The sequence below is a fragment of the Hyla sarda genome, chromosome 3 (genome assembly GCF_029499605.1).
Source record: "Hyla sarda isolate aHylSar1 chromosome 3, aHylSar1.hap1, whole genome shotgun sequence".
Lineage (NCBI taxonomy): Eukaryota > Metazoa > Chordata > Amphibia > Anura > Hylidae > Hyla > Hyla sarda.
The window spans coordinates 322,858,890-322,879,208 of NC_079191.1; positions in this window are offsets into that span (position 1 = coordinate 322,858,890).

Sequence of the window (20,319 nt, forward strand, 5' to 3'; positions counted from 1 at the left end):
CCACCACCAGTATCCTCTCAGTACCCGGAACCTGACAATATACTGATGATCACTGATGACTAGTGGCCATATCCTGATGATTAGTGGCCATATACTGCTGACTGGTTCATCATTCCTAAAGCTGAACATACACTTCAGATACCCGCAACCCCATAAACATTCATGTTGCCAGGATCTTTTCTTATTGCTTATTTCATTGTTTTCTTTGACAGAAGACTACTAGGCTTCCCCATACACTTCAGAGGGTTGTCCAATCCTACACTCTGTTGGTTTCAATTATTGTGTTTAGCCCACATAAATCTAATGCCATTCACCAGTATTAACTCACAGTGGAAACATTCCTGGAAAATCCATGCTGTGTGGATGAGCATTATCCCTCATTTAATTACTAGAGAAAACCAGCCGCATGCAATGATGGCTCCCTTAAATCATCACACCACCATTTGGGGCAGTGTGTCCCTCCACAGCTAAAGCAGGATCCCAAACAGAACCTGGACTTCTCGTCGAGCATGCTTTGTTGCAATTCTAGGCTAAGAAGGTAAGCTGTGAGTGGCTCAGCTATGAGAGAGCACAATATGAATTTCACAAGAGTGTGTAGACTTGCTCTTTAGCAGGTAAGGGGAATACAGGTGAAGGTGGATAGTCTGAAGGATATGTCAGCAATGTATGATGGGAATTGTAGTCTTAACTACATGGGCTAATGTTGAAGCCAATCTAATCTTGCTGTGATGAGAAAGAACACATAGGTATCAATAGTATGACAAAATGGGTAACTTCATGTTCGGTGTGTAGTGTTATATTACTCCTTTATGTGTAATGTTTCTTCTTTTTGTAAAGTGTATTTTTATTCAAACTGTGGACTACCCCTCTAAATAATGGACAAAATTCATACAATTCATATGTTGAGTACAGTAGCTGCTGATCTATTGGGTAGATGCTCAGCTTTCCTATCATTTTTGACATTTTGCATGTTTCAGAGTTCAGAGAGTCATCTAGAGTAAAGTGTGTAGCATGGGATTCGTCTTTTAAATGTTCATACCCTTTGTACTGCTGGAATGGATTGAGTGTACTTTTCAATCCAAACTCTTTTGGCAGCCAGTGTGGGTGCACCTGCATATGTTTTTATCCAGCTGGCAGCATTCCATGTAATCTTCTGCATTAAGTCATTGCTTTAGAAAGCCATTCACAGCAATAATGGCCTGAGCATACACTATCTTAAAAGGGGATGCTTTATTTCATTGATCAAGTCCTAATGACTGTGATAATGGGTCATCAGCTAGTGATATCCCCGTGCAGTTCTAGGATTCCATGGTTATGTGCATAAAATAATAAGGGTAAACAGTGTGTTTTTATAAACCATTTTTAAAATCAGTCTCATGTTTCAGATTATTACTTTTTTTTACGGGGAGTGATTTGTTCAGCTACATTTAGTAATAGACCTACAAACTTCACAGTGACTATAAATCCACGTAAAAGCATATTTACAATGTTCTAATGTCCTGGGATAGAGGTATAGTACAGCTGTTATGGCAGCAAAAAAATGGAAACATGCATGTTGTGAACAGGACAGCCTTACAATAACATACATTTTACTAGTTGCATTGTGAAGGGATGTAATGGAAACTACTGGAGTCAGCTATGATATTAATATTTATATAGATAAATTAGTGTCCATAATGGTGAAACTTGAACTGGACATACACCTCAGATTAAAGTGTGCAGAACCATTCGATTCTGAGATTGGCCAACCATCTATTGTATATGGTGGCCTCCCGATTCTTCCCTTATGGAGAGAAGGGTTGGGCATATTGGATTTGTTTCTCTTCTCTGAGCCAAAAATGCGCATGTCTGTGGAGTTTGAGAAAGCGAGAGACATCAGCTTATTGAGCGTTCTTAAATGTATGGCCAGCTTTGTGCAGCACAGCTACTTTATTTTAATATTTAACCCCTTAATGACCACAGACTTAAATGTACGTCCTGGTGAGGAGGTACTTAGCGCACCAGGACGTACATTTATGGCCTGTGTATAACCGTGAGTATCGGAGTGGTGTTCGCATCATACACTGCACGTCTGCTGATAGCAGCCGGGGACCTGCTGGTAATGGCCGACATCGCGTGGATGTGCGCCATTAACCCTGTAGATGTCGTGATCAATACAGATCACGGCATCTGCGGCAATGCACATGTTAAAATAGATGGCAGCCGGAGGTCCCCTCAACTGCCTCCGGCCGTCTCCTCGGGTCTTCTGCTCTGGTCTGAGATCAAGCAGACCAGAGCAGAAGATAGCCGATAAAACTGATCAGTGCTATGCCCTATGCATAGCATTGAACAGTATTAACAATCAACTGATTGCTATTGATAGTCCCCTATGGGGACATAAAAAGTGTGGAAAAAAAGTGAAAAATCCCCTCCCCCAATAAAAACGATTCCCATTTTACCCCCAAAAAGCGTTTTTTTTTTTTTTATAAATATATTTGGTATGCATGCATGAATGTCCAAACTATCAAAATATAATGTTAATGATCCCGTATGGTGAACTACGTAAACTTAAAAAAATAAAATACTGCTTTTTTTGTCACATTTTATTCAAAAAAATTTAGACAAAGTGATCTAAAAGTTTTATATATGCAAATGTGGTATCAATAAAAAGTACAGATGACGGTGCAAAAAAGGAGCCCTCATACTACTGAGATTTTGTTAAGCGGTACAAAAATATAAAAGTATCTAGCCATGGGTGTCATTTTATATGTATTGACCCACAGAATAAAGAACACATGTCATTTTTACCATAAATTGTATAGTGTGAAAACACAACCCTCCACAAATTGTGATTTTCATTTAAATATCCTGCCTTTAAAAAATAATTATTTGGATTTGCCATAAATATTTTGGTAAAATGAGAGGTTTCATCACAAATTACAATTGGTCACGCAAAAAACAAGCCCTTATATGGCTCTGTAGATGGAAATATAAAAGAGTTATGGATTTTTGAAGGAGAGTAGGAAAAAACGAAAACGCAAAAATAAAATCGGCCTGGTCCTTAATATGAAAATGGGCTTGATGCTTAAGGGGATAAAGGGGTTGTTCAGGGAGCAGAAGAATCATTAGCTCTTATGCCCCCCAGCCTCTACTTGGTACCCACACCCTCTTTTTCCAGAAGGTATGCTTCCAATATTTGCAGAGGACAGAAGGGAAACAGTGGGGGACAGAAGATGTAATACTTTTTCTAGCTGCATATAATGTTAATGTTTTAATCCCACTGTTACTTTAATAATGGATTTACCATAATGTGTAACCTGAGCCATGCAGAAACACAAGTATTTCATAAATCAGTAATCCTTACTAACAACTGATCTGAAAACGATATGGTCAGTGTTTGTGTACCAGTTTTCTTTGCCAGGTCAGACTTAGACTTTTTTTATTTAATTGTAAGTGAAGCTTTTAGGAATCCCTCCAGGTCCTAAGCATTGCTTCTAAGAATGGATAAAAATTGTGTATGCCAAATACAATAAAATCACCATAGTCACATACAGTGCATACAGTATAAACGTGATATAGAAAGACAGCTAGATTCCTTACTGCATTTCATTTTTTGGCTTTGGTTTTTAACTTGTAGGCTGCTAGTGGCTTACAGATATCCATTTTGGTAGATAATAACAAACATTGAAACAAATCCATCACTAATAGAAAACTGTTTTTTAGAGTTATATTTTCTTCAGGCGTCAAGGGCCAATAAACATTAAATATGTATTAATAGTCTCAAACAATCTTTCTCAATGTAAATATAGTTACACAGCCAATGTATACAAAATCAGCCAGATATTTTTATAAGGCTTCATACAAAGTATGGTAACAAAATTTTGCCAATAAAATATTTAGTGCCAGAGAGAGGAAATAGGCATGCACAGCCTATTGTATTAGGGTGTGCGCTCAAAAGCAAAAACACACGCATATATATATATATATATATCTATATATATATATATATATATACTCTATTCATACTGTATATTGTGGGAGTATAGCTCAGTATAGCAGCATTAAACACTAGTCAGAGATAGAGACTGTTCAAATGCAGGGCTTCTTGTGTAGTTTATTGTCCAAAATCAGAAATCATACAGCCATATTCACAATGGTACAAAATTAAACAGAACCTGCTTGTTAAGCAGTAACTAAACACTTTAAGTGGCCCTCACTAAGCAAGTGGCCTACAACTGGCCATTCGAGAAAAAAAACTTTTTAAAGGTGTTAACCTCACACCGCTGGCAATCAAAAGTCCACCTTTTGAGTCTGCAGCAACAATTTCCATCTGAGGGTCTGATACCTTTCTGTCTGACTAGCAGACTAGCTTTCAACTGGTTTGATCACCCAGTAACCAGATAAATTCAGCTCCTGTGCTGATCAAGGCTTGTCTAAAAACCTGCCGTGGCCCAGGAAGCGAAATGAAAGACCCTACTGCCTTTTAAAGGGACAGTTATTTAGGGTCAGACCATGTATTTGGCCTAAATCGTCATATTTTGCTTCATTCCTTATTATCGCATCATCATCAATCTTTTGTGCTATAATCTCTTTAATCATTGCTTTTTCATGTTGTCTATTGGTGAGATTTTTTGTTATTATTACCTGCCAGTAAGACTAAGTCCTAGGGATATCTGCATTTTTGGAGCCACAATTATTATTCAGGAAATGTAACTGTTCTAGCTGAAACTAAGTTCTGCCTTTAGTAACCAACCGACATTGTTACAGACACAACTAGATTTCATCCATTCTGTATCCTACCTATGTGGTCATTATTGACACCCATGTAGGGTGGGTTATACAATGGCTCAGTAAAAAAAAAAAAAAATCCCTAGCCTCCGTTCCCCTGTGCCTTCTCTGCAGACTGGGTGTGTAAATGATGGTGAGTGACACAACCAGCTATTCCACTCCATTCATTGTCACCATGATGTCGTCGATTAGACATGTCAAAACTCATTTTGCCACTTTAGGAAATTCTTGTTGTTAAAGTCACTATATTCTGCTCCTGTATGTCTGAAAGTCATGGGAAAAGCAGATAGGGCAATTCTATTGAGGAAAGGATATCATTGCTGAATACAGTGGTCCCTCAAGTTACAATACTAGTTGTCACGATTCGGCTTACAGGTAGTGGATCCTCTGTGTCAGCGAGGGATTGGCGTGGACCGTGCCGGTGGACCGGTTCTAAGATGCTACTGGTATTCACCAGAGCCCGCCGCAAAGCGGGATGGTCTTGCTGCGGCGGTAGCAACCAGGTCGTATCCACTAGCAACGGCTCAACCTCGCTGACTGCTGAGAAGGCGTGGTACAGAAGGACTAGGCAGATACTAGGTCAGGCGTAGCAGAAGGTCGGGGCAGGCGGCAAGGTTCGTAGTCAATATGGCAATAGCAGGAGGTCAGGAACACAGTATGGACAAACACAGTAATAGCTTTCTCTAGGCACTAAGGCAACAAGATCCGGCAAGGGAGTGCAGGGGAAGTGAGCATAAGTAGGGCAAGGAACAGGTGCAGCTAATCAAGGTGATTGGGCCAGGCACCATCATTGGTGCACTGGCCCTTTAAATCTCAGAGCGCTGGCGCGCGCGCACCCTAGAGAGCGGAGCCGCGCGCGCCAGAGCATGACAGCCGGGGACCGGGACAGGTAAGTGACCTGGGGTGCGATTCGCGGGCGGGAGCGTCCCGCTATGCGAATCGCATCCCCGCCGGCCATGTCAGTGCAGCGCTCCCGGTCAGCGGGTCTGACCGGGGCGCTGCAGGGAGAGAAACGCCGCGAGCGCTTCGGGGAGGAGCAGGGACCCGGAGCGCTCGGCGTAACACTAGTTGCTTCCAAGATGACCATTGTATGTTGAAACCATTATATCTTGAGACCATAACTCTATGGAAACCAGGTAATTGGTTCTAATGTCTCCAATATGGCATCCAAAAATAGGTAAAAAAGATTATTACATTAAATTAGGTAGATAACCAATACAGATAAAGCAAGCCCCTACATATAAAAGTGGCAAAGAGCTGCTGGGAGCTGTAAACCCCTCCTCGGCTTCTATGAGACATAATTTTTCCACCCACAGAGCCATATGAGGGATTGCCAAACAATTGTACTTTGTAATGACACCTTTCATTTTACTGTAAAATTTACTGCACAACCATAAATGATTATTTATGGTGGGAATTTGAAAAGAAAATCACAATTTTGCAGTTTTTGTTTTACACGGTACACTTTATGATAAAACTGAAATGTTTTCTTTATTAATTGGGTCATATTTAAAATCTTTGCTATTACTGTCCTACTTAAAAAAAAAAAATTCCTACATTTTCCATATATTTTCCCCCTACTATCTGTAGTTTTCAGCGGTACCACTTTTGGGTATATTTAACTTTTTGATTACTTTTTTGGGATGTGATGTAACCGAATATCATCAATTTTGGACTTTTTGGATGTTTTTGCCATTCATCATACGGAATCATTAACATTATATTTTAATACTTCAGACATTTCTGCTCACTTTTCCTGGAATTTTTTGCCTATTTGTTTGTTTATGACCAATAACTCTGGCCAGATGTTGCCTAAAAGCTTTAAATGAGATATAAATTTCAGTATGAACAATATCCCAGACTTACCCAGTCTAAAGCCATGTTCACATCGCCCAAAATGTGCAGAATGTCCGCCTGGAAAACACAAGCAGATATTCTGCACATTTTAATGTTCTTGTGGGTGCTAGAACAACTCGGAAATGTGTTGTCTCATAGACGGCAATGCATTTCCTGAGCAGAATCCGCAGAAAGAATAGGCATGTCTACTCTTTCTGCAGACGCCGGAATCAGGATCTTCATGGCAGAGACATCGGCGGTGGAAATTCTGCCATGTGCACACTGCAGCAGAATCCCACTAAAATCAATCATTTGGTCTCTGCTGCAGGAGAATTCCCGAAAGGAGTTCCGCTTAGAAATCCTGCCAAGTAAACATAGCCTAATTCTTAGTGCACCGGATTTATCAAAGTTAATCAGGCTGACTGATAAATCTGGCACAACTGAGTATTGTCCAGCTGAAAGGGGTTATCCAGGAAAAAACTTTTTTTTATATATCAACTGGCTCCAGAAAGTTAAACAGATTTGTAAATTACTTCTATTAAAAAATCTTACTCCTTTCAGTACTTATGAGCTGCTAAAGTTGAATTGTTCTTTTCTGTCTAAGTGCTCTCTGATGACACGTGTCTCGGGAGCTTTCCAGAGTAGAATCAAATTCCCATAGGAACTGCACAGAGCAGAATAGGTTTGCTATGGGAATTTGCTTCTACGCTGGACAGCTCCCGAGAAACGTGTCATCAGAGAGCACTTAGACAGAAAAGTCAACTTAACTTCAGACAACTCAACTTCAGCAGCTGATAATTATTGGAAGGATTAAGATTTTTTAATAGAAGTAATTTACAAATCTGTTTAACTTTCTGGTGCCAGTTGATCTAAAAAAAAAGTTTTTCCCTGGAATACCCCTTTAAGTTTAGTCCAACTACTAGTTGACAAACTTCAAACCAGAGTAATGCACAAAACTATGAAATTATGGTACATTAAACCAAGTGCCCTGTAAATGAAGCACCTCAGCCCCCCCCCCCCCTTTACCTTTTGTTGGACTCTGAGGGAAAATGTGTAAAAAGTTTCTAAAACTAATAATTCACACATATTGGCAATAAGAAATCTGGTTTCATGTGTTTTTGTAATATTTTGGTGCTGGATTGTAGCATTTTTGAAGCCAAAAGTGCCTTCTTTATCACATGTTTTTTTCTGACATTTCTACTCATATTCTTCTCTATAGGCCTCAAAAATTACACACAAGCATGTTAAAATGTAAGAAAGGAAGTCAACACCCCTGAAAAAGCATGTAAAAATGCTATGAAAAACTTTTATTCACAAGCATTTAAAAACCCTGAACAAATTGTGGGTGTGAAAGGAACCCTAAATGTGTAATATTTATCTGCATGAGAACCTACTGTAACACTCACGTTTCAGAAGACAGGATGTGGATCCGCTGGACCTGTGTGGTAGATGACTCGGACCGTACCAGAGAGCCTAGCCTAAGGGGCTGCTGGTTTTCACCAGAGCCTGCCGCAAAGCGGGATGGACTTGCTGCGGCAGGTGGCACCCAGGTCGCTACCCCTGGCACGGCTCGACCACACAGGTGGCTGAGGAGATTCAAGGCACAGGTGGAATAAAGCAGCTCGTAGTCTGGATAGCAGGAGGTCAGGGCAGGCGGCACAGTAGCATTGTCAGTAACGTAGCTAATGGTCAGTAGGCAGGCGGCAAAAGATCATGGTCAGGTCACGGAGCAAGGGTATGATACATGGCAAGGCAATACACAGGAATACTTTCTCTAAGGCTCTAGGGCAAGAAAGATCCGGCAGGGAAGTGTGGGAGGTGGAGGAATTTATCAATGAGCCACAGGTGTTACTTCACTAATGGGCACACTGGCCCTTTTAATCTTAAAGCTCTGGTGCGCGTGCCGGAGCAGAGAGGCATTCTCAATATAATCCTGCTAATATCATAATGATAACTTCACACTCAATAAGAATTGTCTAAAAGTATAATGCCCTAATAAGAATTTACTTTTCATTATGGTAATAACAAACCACAGCTTTGTGTTGCATAAAAACAATTTCCATTGCATAATGTTTATCCTTGATAACTCTATCCTACATAAGGCAGAACATTCAACCATGACAAGGTTTCAATGAAGGCAGCGTTCAAACCAAACAGAAGAAAAGGAAATTAAAAAGCAGTGAAAGACACTTCTCTGTAACTGAACTGTGACTCATGAACTTGAGGGTTATAAATGGTTTCCACAAATTATTCTTGCTAAGTGGGGCCAAGCACAACTGCAGTTAGCCACTCAATAACAACAGGTCTATTTCCTATTATAGATAATTGTGAATATATTAAATTCAATGAACCGTTACATATGAACTTTCCACATGCAGAGCCGCTCATTTAGATATAATTAATCTTTTTCTAGAATTGCAGTGCAAAAGAGAAAAGTAAGGATGTTCCTTGTGAAAATAAAATTCATAGCAACATATTAAATAACACTTTGTAATAATTTTTAAATTAAAGGAAATCTGTCATGTCCCTTACTGCTCCACATACTGGCCCCAGTACCTCATAGACGTTGAACTCCTTCATTGATAGCCTAAATGCAGGTAGAATCCCCGCAGTTGGGGTGTCAGGGTGTAAATCTGGGGATTAGTCCATGGATCTGATAGTCCAGGCAGCGCAGCAGTGGCCTACTTGGAACACAATCACAGAGTTCTATGTTTTCCTGGATCTTGTGGGCTACTACACAAGATTTATTAAAGACTTTGCCAAGGTAGGTGTGCATGAGCATAGAGCTTTGTTAAATAGAGACAGTCTGGAGGACAACAATTGCAAATTTTGCTACAGATTTTGTCACATATTACCCGTGGGTTCGCTTCAAGATCTATAGGTGCTGAAAACTGTCTAGAGGAAAAAAATATTCACCTTTTCCTTAAAGGGGTATTCCAGGAAAAAACTTTTTTCTTTATATCAACTGGCTCCAGAAAGTTAAACAAATTTGTAAATTACTTCTATTAAAAAAATCTTAATCCTTTCAATAATTATCAGCTGCTGAAGTTGAGTTGTTGTTTTCTGTCTGGCAACAGTGCTCTCTGCTGACATCTCTGCTTGTCTCGGGAACTGCATAGAGTAGAAGAGGTTTCCTATGGGGATTTGCTTCTAAACTGGGTGGTTCCCGAGACACGTGTCATCAGAGAGCACTTAGAAAAGAACAACTCAACTTCAGAAGCTCATAAGTACTGAAATGATGAAGATTTTTTAATAGAAGTAATATATAAATCTGTTTAACTTTCCGGAGCCAGTTGATATATATATAAAAAAAAAAAATAATTCCTGTATAACCCCTTTAATTCCTTTACTGGTTTCAGTTTACTACCCCTTCTAATGATGAGTCAACAACACCACTGCATGTATGTTACATGTCATTACTGGAGTCAGAAGTACAGGGACAGACAAGGGAAGTGTGAGTCATGTGAGTGGGTATACTAATATATTATTTTATAATATAAGATAAATATATATAGAATATATTGTGGAGGATCTTAGAAATGCACCAAAATTCTGGCTGAAATTGCTCCAAAAATCTTTTTTTTTATGGAGGTATGCGTGAATGGAATAGTAAAAGGTGCCAGATTTATTAATTACATACACTATTCTTTTTCTGTAATATTGGAGTTACATACAGCAAAGCTTGCACAGCATTTCACCGGTGCTGACTAAACCATACAGACTGGAATCGAGTGCCTCTATGCTGTCTGACACAAAGCAACAAGGAAAAGAAGTACACGATATATAGCGCATACTACAATATTTAGAAAAAATTATTATTAATTACTTGATTGTACACACAAAAGGTTAACAAGACAGACATTTAAAAACATTTTAAAAGGCCAAAATGCCATTCTACAACAGGGAGGATCCCTCCAGAGCCCTCCCAGAGTAAGTCCAACTACGCCTCTGCCTCATCCTACTGTACTTTGCCTCGCCCAGCTACCTGTGTGGTCGAGTCGTATCAGGGGTAGCCATCTGGGTGTCGCCTGCTGCATCAAATCCAGCCTGCCTTACGGCGGGCTCTGGTGAAGACCAGCGGCACCTTAAACTCCGCTCCCCTATACGGCCCGTGTCATCAGCCACGCAGGTCAGTGGATCCACATCCAGCATTGTTACAGCAAGATCTGGCCATGGATCCCTCTGGGGTACCTCTGCCCGAGAATCCGGATCTCGCCACCATAGTGGCTCTTCAGTCGCAGCAGTTGGCCCAGCAGGCGCAGCAGTTAAACCAGTTGTTCGCCATGATGTAGCAGCTGCTTACTGCCCAGCAACAACTGCAGCAGCCACAGCCTCCTCCTGCTCCGGTAATGCCTCCCGCTCCAGCAGTCACCATGTGATCCAAGCTCCGTTTGTCTCTTCCCGAGAAGTATGAAGGGGATCCCAAGTCCTGGCGTGGATTTGTGACTCAGTTCTCCATGAACATAGAGCTTATGGCGGAACAGTTCCCTACGGAATGAGCGGAGGTGGCCATTGTTGTCAGTCTGTTAACTGCAAGGGCTCTAGCCTGGGCAACTCCGTTATGGGATCACAGTGACCCACTCACAGCCAGTCTTCCTGACGGAATTCTGAAGTGTTTTTGAAGTACCCGAATAAGCTTCTTCCGCTGAAATGGCCTTGCTGAGCCTTTCTCAGGGTAACTCCTCTGTGGGCGAATATGCCATCCGATTCTGTACCCTGGCTTCAGAGTTATCCTGGAATAATGAAGCTCTTTGCGCCACTTTCAAAAGAGGACTCTCTAGCCATAGTAAAGATGTCCTTGCTGCCCGGAAATTGTCATCTACCTTAAATGATCTTATACAGCTGGCCTCCCAGATTGATATCTGTTTCTCTGAGCGACATGAGGAACAACGTCAAGAAAGGGAGTCTGCACGACCTCTGCGCATTCCTCGCCTGGCACCAGTCTTCCAGCAACCACCGCAACCTTCTATGTTGCCTCCCGCAGTCGAGGCTATGCAGGTGGATTGGTCTCGCCTGACTCTGCAGTAAAGAACTCACCGATGAGCTGAGAATCTATGTCTCTACTGCGCCAGTGCAGATCATTTCCTCAAAGATTGTCCTGTACGTCCACAGTCACAGGGAAACGCTCTCACCTAGGGATTGTGGGAGAGGCCTCCTTAGGTATGAACACCACCTGTCTATGTTGAATTTGTCAGTCCAGCTTTCTCTACCCTCCAAAGAGATTATTTCCGTTCTTACCTTCCTGGATTCTGGTTCCGCTGGAAATTTTATTGATGCCTCCATAGTAGATAGATGTATGTAGAAGAGCACTAGTCCTCTCAGCTTGTGCAGGTGATCATCCGAGAATGCCAACCCGGAAAAACCTACAAGGTATAGATAAGATACAGCACGGTACAGTCCAGATTTTCTCCGTTAACCGTTTAGAGATACAATGGCTTCAAAAGGTGAGACACTGGCAAATGATACCTATGTACTATGGAGGGTATAGATAAGATACAGCACCACAGCCGGAGACTCAAATCTAGATGGAGTGTGACTTTATTCGCTTCCCAAAGTGCACTTTGGGAAGTGAATAAAGTCACACTCCATCTAGATTTGAGTCTCTGGCTGTGGTGCTGTATCTTATCTATACCCTCCATAGTACATAGGTATCATTTGCCAGTGTCTCACCTTTTGAAGCCGTTGTATATCTAAACGGTTAACAGAGAAAATCTGGACTGTACCGTGCTATACCATACAGAACCAATGTCAATGCAGGTCAGAGTCTTGCATAAGGAGAACTTGTCCTTCTATGTCAGGGGTCTCAAACTCGCGGCTCACGGAACGAAAGTTTGTGGCCCGCACCAGGCATGTGTAATTTGTATTGCCCTATGCCCGGGACCTGCCCGGGACATGCAGTAGCATTCAGCAGCAAGGAGGACCTGAAACATATGTTTAGCTGCTGAAGAAAGGTGAAGAAAGTTCCTAAGAAAGGTCCTAAGGAGGACCTGAAACGCGTCCAGCTTCAACCACAAACAATCCAAGTGCCACATCAACCTTTTCCACAAGGATACAACGGAGAACCGCTGCAGTATCCGTGGACTAAGCCCACTGCTACCGCTGCACATCTGAGACAGCCGAGTCTCTAGCAGCGCACCCTCTGCCCAGGGACTGGGACTCGTCTGGCGATCAGAGCAATCTACAGAAGGTACCCATTCTGACTACACTTTAAAAGCACTGTTCTTATTGAACCTAACACTGCCGTGGCACAATTCAATTGGGAGACGGCTGTGTCTCCAACAGCGAGCCCTCTGCATAGAGGATCCAGATTTGTTACATTCTAAAGTCAATTGATACAATTGCCACCAACTAACTTTGCACAAATCGCTGCATTCTTTATTCAAGACATTTACTATTTATTCTAACTGGATACAAAATAATTGTGGAAATAGCGAACCAAGACAATCAGAGAAATCACTGCATTTTTACAAAACGCCAAACCATTGCTTTAATTCCTATAGATGTGTGGACACTTATAGAAAGGATTATTTGATGTGTTTTAAAAGCCATATTTTATTGTAATAACCCTTTTTATTTGCCATGATTTTTTTTATTTGTTTTAATAATAATACATAACATAAATATACAACAACATACAACAAGGTATGGTATGGTATAACGAATGTGTAGCTGTATAGCAAACATAACTGACTCACTCCAACAGTCAATCCTCCGTCCGTCAATCAATCGCCTCCCCCCTCTCCCAACTTCTCAGGTCTTCCCTCGCCAAGCAAATACTTAAACCAGCTCATTACAAAAGGCCATAAGTCCTATTCATAATTATAACTCGTAATCCATAACTTGCGACTTATACTTCACCATTCACAAGTCCCCCTTCTATATCTTTCACCTGTTAGCCCAATACTTCCAATGCCTTATTCCAAAACAGGGTTCCAGTTCAACTTTCCATCTTTTCGACTTTCTCCAAATCTATATAGAATTTTTCCCACATGCTAATTTCCCCCTCCTGCCTATTCACCTTTGTATCCAACCACAATCTCTCCATAATACAAACTTGTTTGAGGGAGGTTATTATCCTTGATATATTAGGTAATTTCGGATCCTTCCAGCATTTAGCTATTGTATTCAGAATAGATGCTAATATATGAAAGACTATGGTTAGATTCTTACGTGAGGTTAATTTTAATCCTAATGATAATAAGGCTACCTCTGGTCCCCAAGTGAAATCCACTTCACCCTCCAGTATAACTAACATAAGCCATCTGGCTTCCTCCCACAGCCGATGAGCTTCAGGACACTCCCACCAAACATGTATAAATGAACCATTCCTTATCCCGCACCTCCAACATGTTGGGGGATTTATTGGGTTAATTTTTGCCAATTTGTCTGGTGTGAGGTACCATCGGTACAGCAGCTTACGGGAGGACTACAAATGCGATACGCAGTGAGAAACTTTAGATGGTATCAAATATGTCTTAATCCATGATTCCCTCGAGATGGTACAACCCAGTTCTTCCTCCCATTTCTCTTGAAAGTTCATCCTTATTTGTGATTTTCCTTTTTGTAGAGCTTTATACATTTTTGATGTATTTTTGTTATTTGATTATTAAAATGCAAAAACTTATTTCCCACCTCCATTCCCCCCTTTCCCCATCTCAATGATAAAATACAGTGGCGAATCTGCAAATACTTAAAGAAGTCCTTGGCCGGGATGCCAAACCTCCTGGAAATATTCTCAAAGGGACATAAGACCCCAACCTCACTTATGTCTCCCAGAGTTTTTATCCCCTTACTTATCCACGAGGATAAGTCTGTAGCAGGTAAGATGCTTTGGATCACTTCTAACGGTGTTGTATCATACTGAATGGGATTCATTATTTGGTGTGACAGAGCATATAGCCAAACCTTTACACTTTCCCTCATTGTCGGACTCTTAAAGAGACCGAATATCTCCAGTTAAGGCTAACCTCCATAGCAGCCATTTTGATGATAATGACCTATTTAAGTGTGTTTCAAGTTTGACCCACTCCGCCGAGGTGTCGTTGTGCCATAGTCTCTGTACCTGAGTCAGTGTAGCTGCTCGATTGTAAACCAAAAGATTTGGGACACCCAGTCCACCTTCTTTGAGGGGCAAGTACAAAACCTTGCCCGATACCCTTGGTTTTTTATTCCGCCAGATGAATCGTAGCAGAATATTTTGCAAACTTTTAATTGCAATTAGGGAGATTTCAATTGGAAGATTACTAAAAATATACAGTTATCGTAATAACAGCAATGCGCCCCAACCATGATAGTGGCAATTTACCATAAGTCATTATATCTGTGCTAAGTTGTGCCTTCAGTGTCTCTATATTATTTAACATTGTACTTTTAATAGATTTCGTCAATTTTATTCCCAAATAATCTAAAGACTCTGTGACCCAGGCGAAAGGGTACTTAGATTGAAGTTCATCCCTAATATCTTTATCTATAACTAGTGGTAATACAGTGGATTTGGATGTATTTAATTTATAGTAACTAACCGCTTTTGAATTTTGTTAACATAGTCATTACTGTCTCTAGGGAATTACAAGGGTTTGTACATGAGATTAGTATATCATCCGCAAATAGATTTATACGATAATCTTTAGTTCCAACAGGTATGCCCCGAATCCCCCTGGAGTCCCGGATCATCTGCGCAAGTGGCTCCATTGCTAAGACAAAGAGCACAGGTGATAGGGGGCATCCCTGTCTGGCACCATTCGTAATGCCCAAATTCCTAGATATAGATCCTCCCACACAGACCATTGCTGAAGGTCCAGTATGAAGGGCCATAATTGCCGTCACCAAGGCAGGAACAAATCCGAAGCACGGCCTCCAAATACCCCCAGTGGACGCGGTTGAATGCCTTCTCTGCATCCATAGCCAGGAGGAGAGAAGGCACCCGACCACGCACCGCCACATCAATGAGGTTCAGAAGCTTCCTTGTCCCGTCCAAAGATTGCCTACCCCGAACAAAGCCCACCTGATCCATATTGATCAGGTTTGGTAAATTAATACCTATCCTAGTTGCTAATAATTTGGCATATAGTTTAATGTTGCTGTTTAACAACGATATGGGCCATATTTGCCATGATTTTAATTTGATTGTATTAACCATTGAGCAACCATTTTGTGTTTCTGTTTATTCACAAGGGCCCTGTGATTCACAGTTCACAAGTATACTAACTTTATACATTATATACTGAAATAAACATATGTTATTCTAATATTCACGACTCTAAGCCCCAATTTCTGTATTCTATTTCACATGTTTAAATATATTTAAGAAAATCTTCAAAAAAGGCTTTATCAGGAAGTCATCTTCCCCTGCCGGAGCCGGATTCTTCTTTTGTAGAGAAAAAAGACGGTTCTCTGCGACCCTGCATTGACTATCGCGGACTGAATAAAATCACCGCCAAGAACCGCTACCCTCTTCCATTGATCTCAGAGTTATTTGACCATCTCCGTGGGGCGAGGATCTTCTCCAAACTAGACCTTCGAGGTGCCTATAACCTGATTCGCATAATGGTAGGTGACGAATGGAAGACTGCTTTTAATACTCGGGATGGACATTTTGAGTATGTGGTGATGCCATTCGGACTATGTAATGCTCCAGCAGTCTTCCAGGAGTTTGTTAATGATATCTTTCGTGACCTCTTATACACCTGTGTTGTGGTCTATTTGGACGATATACTCATCTACTTGCCCAATCTTTAGACTCATGGTTCCCACATCCGCCAGGTCTTACAACGTCTTCGTGACAACCATCTTTACGCTAAACTTGAGAAGCGTGTTTTCGAAAAGTCCAGTCTTCCTTTTCTGGGTTACATAGTTATTAGTCAAGGTCTACAGATGGATCCTAATAAGTTGTCAGCTGTACTGGACTGGCTCCGACCTACCGGCTTAAAAGCTATTCAGCATTTTCTTGTTTTTGCCAATTACTATCAGCAATTTATTCCGCATTACTCCACCTTGGTAGCGCCCATTGTCTCTCTCACCAAGAAGACTTCTAATCCCAAGGTCTGGACTCCAGAGGCTGAAGATGCTTTTAAACAGTTAGTCTGCCTTCGCTTCGGTTCCGGTCCTGTCTAGACCCGACTCTGGCAAGCCTTTTCTTTTGGAGGTGGATGCATCTTCGGTTGGAACAGGAGCTGGCTTAACACAAAAGTGCTCTAAGGGAAGAATTGTAACCTGTGGCTTTTTCTCTAAAACCTTCTCTCCCGCAGAGAAAAACTATTCTATAGGAGACCGTGAACTCTTGGCTATAAAGCTGGCCTTGTAAGCATGGCGTCATCTCTTGGAAGGTTCAGTACATCCTGTTACTATATATTCTGACCACAAGAACTTGCTTTATCTTCAGACAGCCCATCGTCTCAACCCCTGGCAGGCTCGATGGTCTCTGTTCTTCTCTAGATTTGACTTTTACATTCACTTACATACTGCAGAGAAGAATTTTCAAGCGGACGATCTTTCCAGGTCTTATGATGTGCAAGACCGAGAATATCCTCCTCAGCATATTATTACTCCTGAGTGTTTCATCGCCGCAGCGCCAGCAAATCTTCAGCACCTGCATCCTGGAAAGACTTGCATCCCTCCCCTTTTAAGACTCCGAGTCTTGAAATGGGGCCATTCTTCTCTTCTGGCTGGTCATTCTGGAACTCGTAAGTCCTTACAGCTCATCTCCAGACAATTTTGGTGGCCTAGTTTAACGGATATTGTCGGTTCCTGTTCGGTCTGTTCCCGGGATAAGACTCCTCTTTCTAAACCTGACGGTCTTCCACAGCCTTTGCCTGTTCCAGAGCTTCCTTGGACCGATATTGCTATGGACTTCATTACTGACCTTCTGTCTTCCGGAGGCAATACTGTTGTTTGGGTGGTAGTGGACTTATTTTCTAAAATGGCTCATTTTGTGCCACTGCCTGGACTTCCATCTGCACTGCAGCTTGCTAAACTGTTCCTTTGCCACGTTTTCAGTTTGCATGGTTTGCCCTCACATATTGTATCCAACCGTGGAGTCCAGTTCGTCTTTAAGTTCTGGCGGGCCCTCTGCTCACGTCTCCAAGTCAAGCTTGACTTTTCCTCAGCCTACCACCCTTAATCCAATGGACAGGTTGAGAGGGTGAATCAGGTCTTAGGAGACCATCTTCGCCATATCATTTCTGCTCATCAAGGCGACTTGGTTGATTTACTTCCTTGGGAAGAGTTCTCATACAATCATAAGAATTCTGAATCTACTGGAACTTTGCCTTTCTTTGTAGTTTATGGACTTCATCCTCGTCCTCCGATTCCTTTATCCTCTTCTTCCGGAGCTCCTGCAGTTGATGAGCAAGTACGGAACTTTTCCACCATCTGGCAGAAGACACGATCTTCTCTTTTGCATGCTACGTGTCGAATAAAGTCTCAAGCGGACAAGAAAAGACGTTCCCCTCTCGAGTTCTCTCCTGGTGACAAAGTCTGGTTGTCTGCCAAGTATATCCACTTCAGAGTACCCAGTTATAAACTGGGCCCTCGCTGTCTTGGTCTCTATAAAATCAAGAAACGTTTAAGTCCTGTGGCCTATTCTCTCCATCTGCCGTCCTCTCTCTGGATTCTGAACTCCTTCCATGTTTCCCTCTTGAAACTTGTCATCCACAACCGCTTCTCTAAAATATACATTTCACCTACTCCCACATCTCTGGTACCTCTGATGTTTATGTTGTTAAACAGATTTTGGACTCCAAGTTTATCAGAGGAAAACGCTTTATTCTTGTGGATTGGGAAGGATTCGGTCCGGAGGAGAGATCTTGGGAGCCTGAGGAAAATATCCTGGACCATGACCTACTCAGTACATTTCTGAACTGCAAAAGGAAAGGAGGAGGAGACCTTGCGCTCCGGCCACTTCCCCTGGCCATGAGCGGACTGTCCCCCTCTCCCTTGCTGCCGGTGGGGCTGGGATTCGCATTGCGGGATACGCCCGCATGCGAATCCCAGCCCGTCATTTACCACGCTCCTCTGCTGCGTCTTCCTCTGCCTCTCAGCTCCGGCACACACGTCTCCTAGGATGCGCGCGCGCTGGAGCTCTGAAATTTAAAGGGCCAGTACACCCATAATTATGTGAAAAACCTGACACTATTATATAAGTCCCTGCACCTCCCACTCTTCCCTGCCGGATCTTCAGTGTCATTTACCTGAGATTAAGCATTCAATACTGTCTATTTGCCTTGCCCATGTTCTGACCCTTCCGCTACGTTATTTGACTACGCACCTTTGCCACCTGCCTTGACCTTCTGCTAAGTCTGACTATGCCTCTGCCTCTTCCTACTGTACTTTGCCTCGCTCAGCTACCTGTGTGGTCGAGTCGTATCTGGGGTAGCGACCTGGGTGTTGCCTGCCGCAGCAAATCCATCCTGCCTTGCGGTTGGCTCAGGTGAAGACCAGTGGCACCTTAGACTCCGCTTCCCGATACCACCCGTGTCATCAGCCACTCAGGTCAATGGATCCAGCATCGTGCACCATCTTGTCAGGTGTCAGGTCCAAGCATTCCTAGATGAACAGTTTCCTGGAAAGTGGATAGGTCGTCGTGGGCCAGTTGAATGGCCCCCCAAGGTCTCCTGATCTGACCCCCTTAGACATTTATCTTTGGGGTCATCTGAAGGCAATTGTCTATGCTGTGAAGATAAGAGATGTGCATCACCTGAAACTACGGATACTGGAAGCCTGTGCTAGCATTTCTCCTGCAGTGTTGCTATCAGTGTGTGAAGAGTGGGAGAAGAGGGTTGCATTGACAATCCAACACAATGGGCAGCACATTGAACACATTTTATAAGTGGTCAGAAACTTGTAAATAACTCGTGAAGGAATAAAGTTATGTTAAAACCAAGCACATCATTGTTTTTCTTGGGAAATGCCGAAATTAGTTTGATGTGTCACATGACCCTATTCCTATTGAAAAAACTAAAGTTGGATTCAAAATGGCCGACTTCAAAATGGCCACCATGGTCACCACCCATCTTTAAAAGTTTCCCCCCTCACATATACTAATGTGCCACAAACAGGAAGTTAATATCACCAACCATTCCCATTTTATTAAGGTGTATCCATATAAATGGCCCACCCTGTATATTCTAGCGGTATTCCATTACAATATTAGATGGGAAAACAATTAAAACAATTATCACCATACTAAATGAAATGAGTATTTATTACAAGTATAAATAGATTCTCATAGATTCATAGATTTGAATTTAGTTTAAAAAAATAAAAAAAAATATTTAAAGACTAATAAAATGTCAGAATTTTGTCAGTATGTGAATTACTGCTACCAGTAATTTACATCAGAATGCTGTGGCAATATACTGGATGCACATAATAATTACATAAAAGCCATTCTACATTTGCATTTTGTCTTTTCAGTGGCTCCAATGAAAAAGATCTCTCTCTCTCTGATCTATTTCCGTGAGAAAATATTTTGTCAGAATGCATTTGGCAGGGGCCATAAATTTATTTTAGTAATTGACCGTGGGAAAAATTTATTTGTGCATCTCGATTACTTAAGATAAGCTTAGGACTGTGCTTCTGGTAATGTGTATTGCAATTGTGTATTGCTACGGGATGCAAAGCATTAAAGGTAGGAATATCATATTTATCTATATATTTTATGATTTTAGGATTGTTATCGCTGCATATCCTGCATTGTCCACATCAGGGATTGCTATA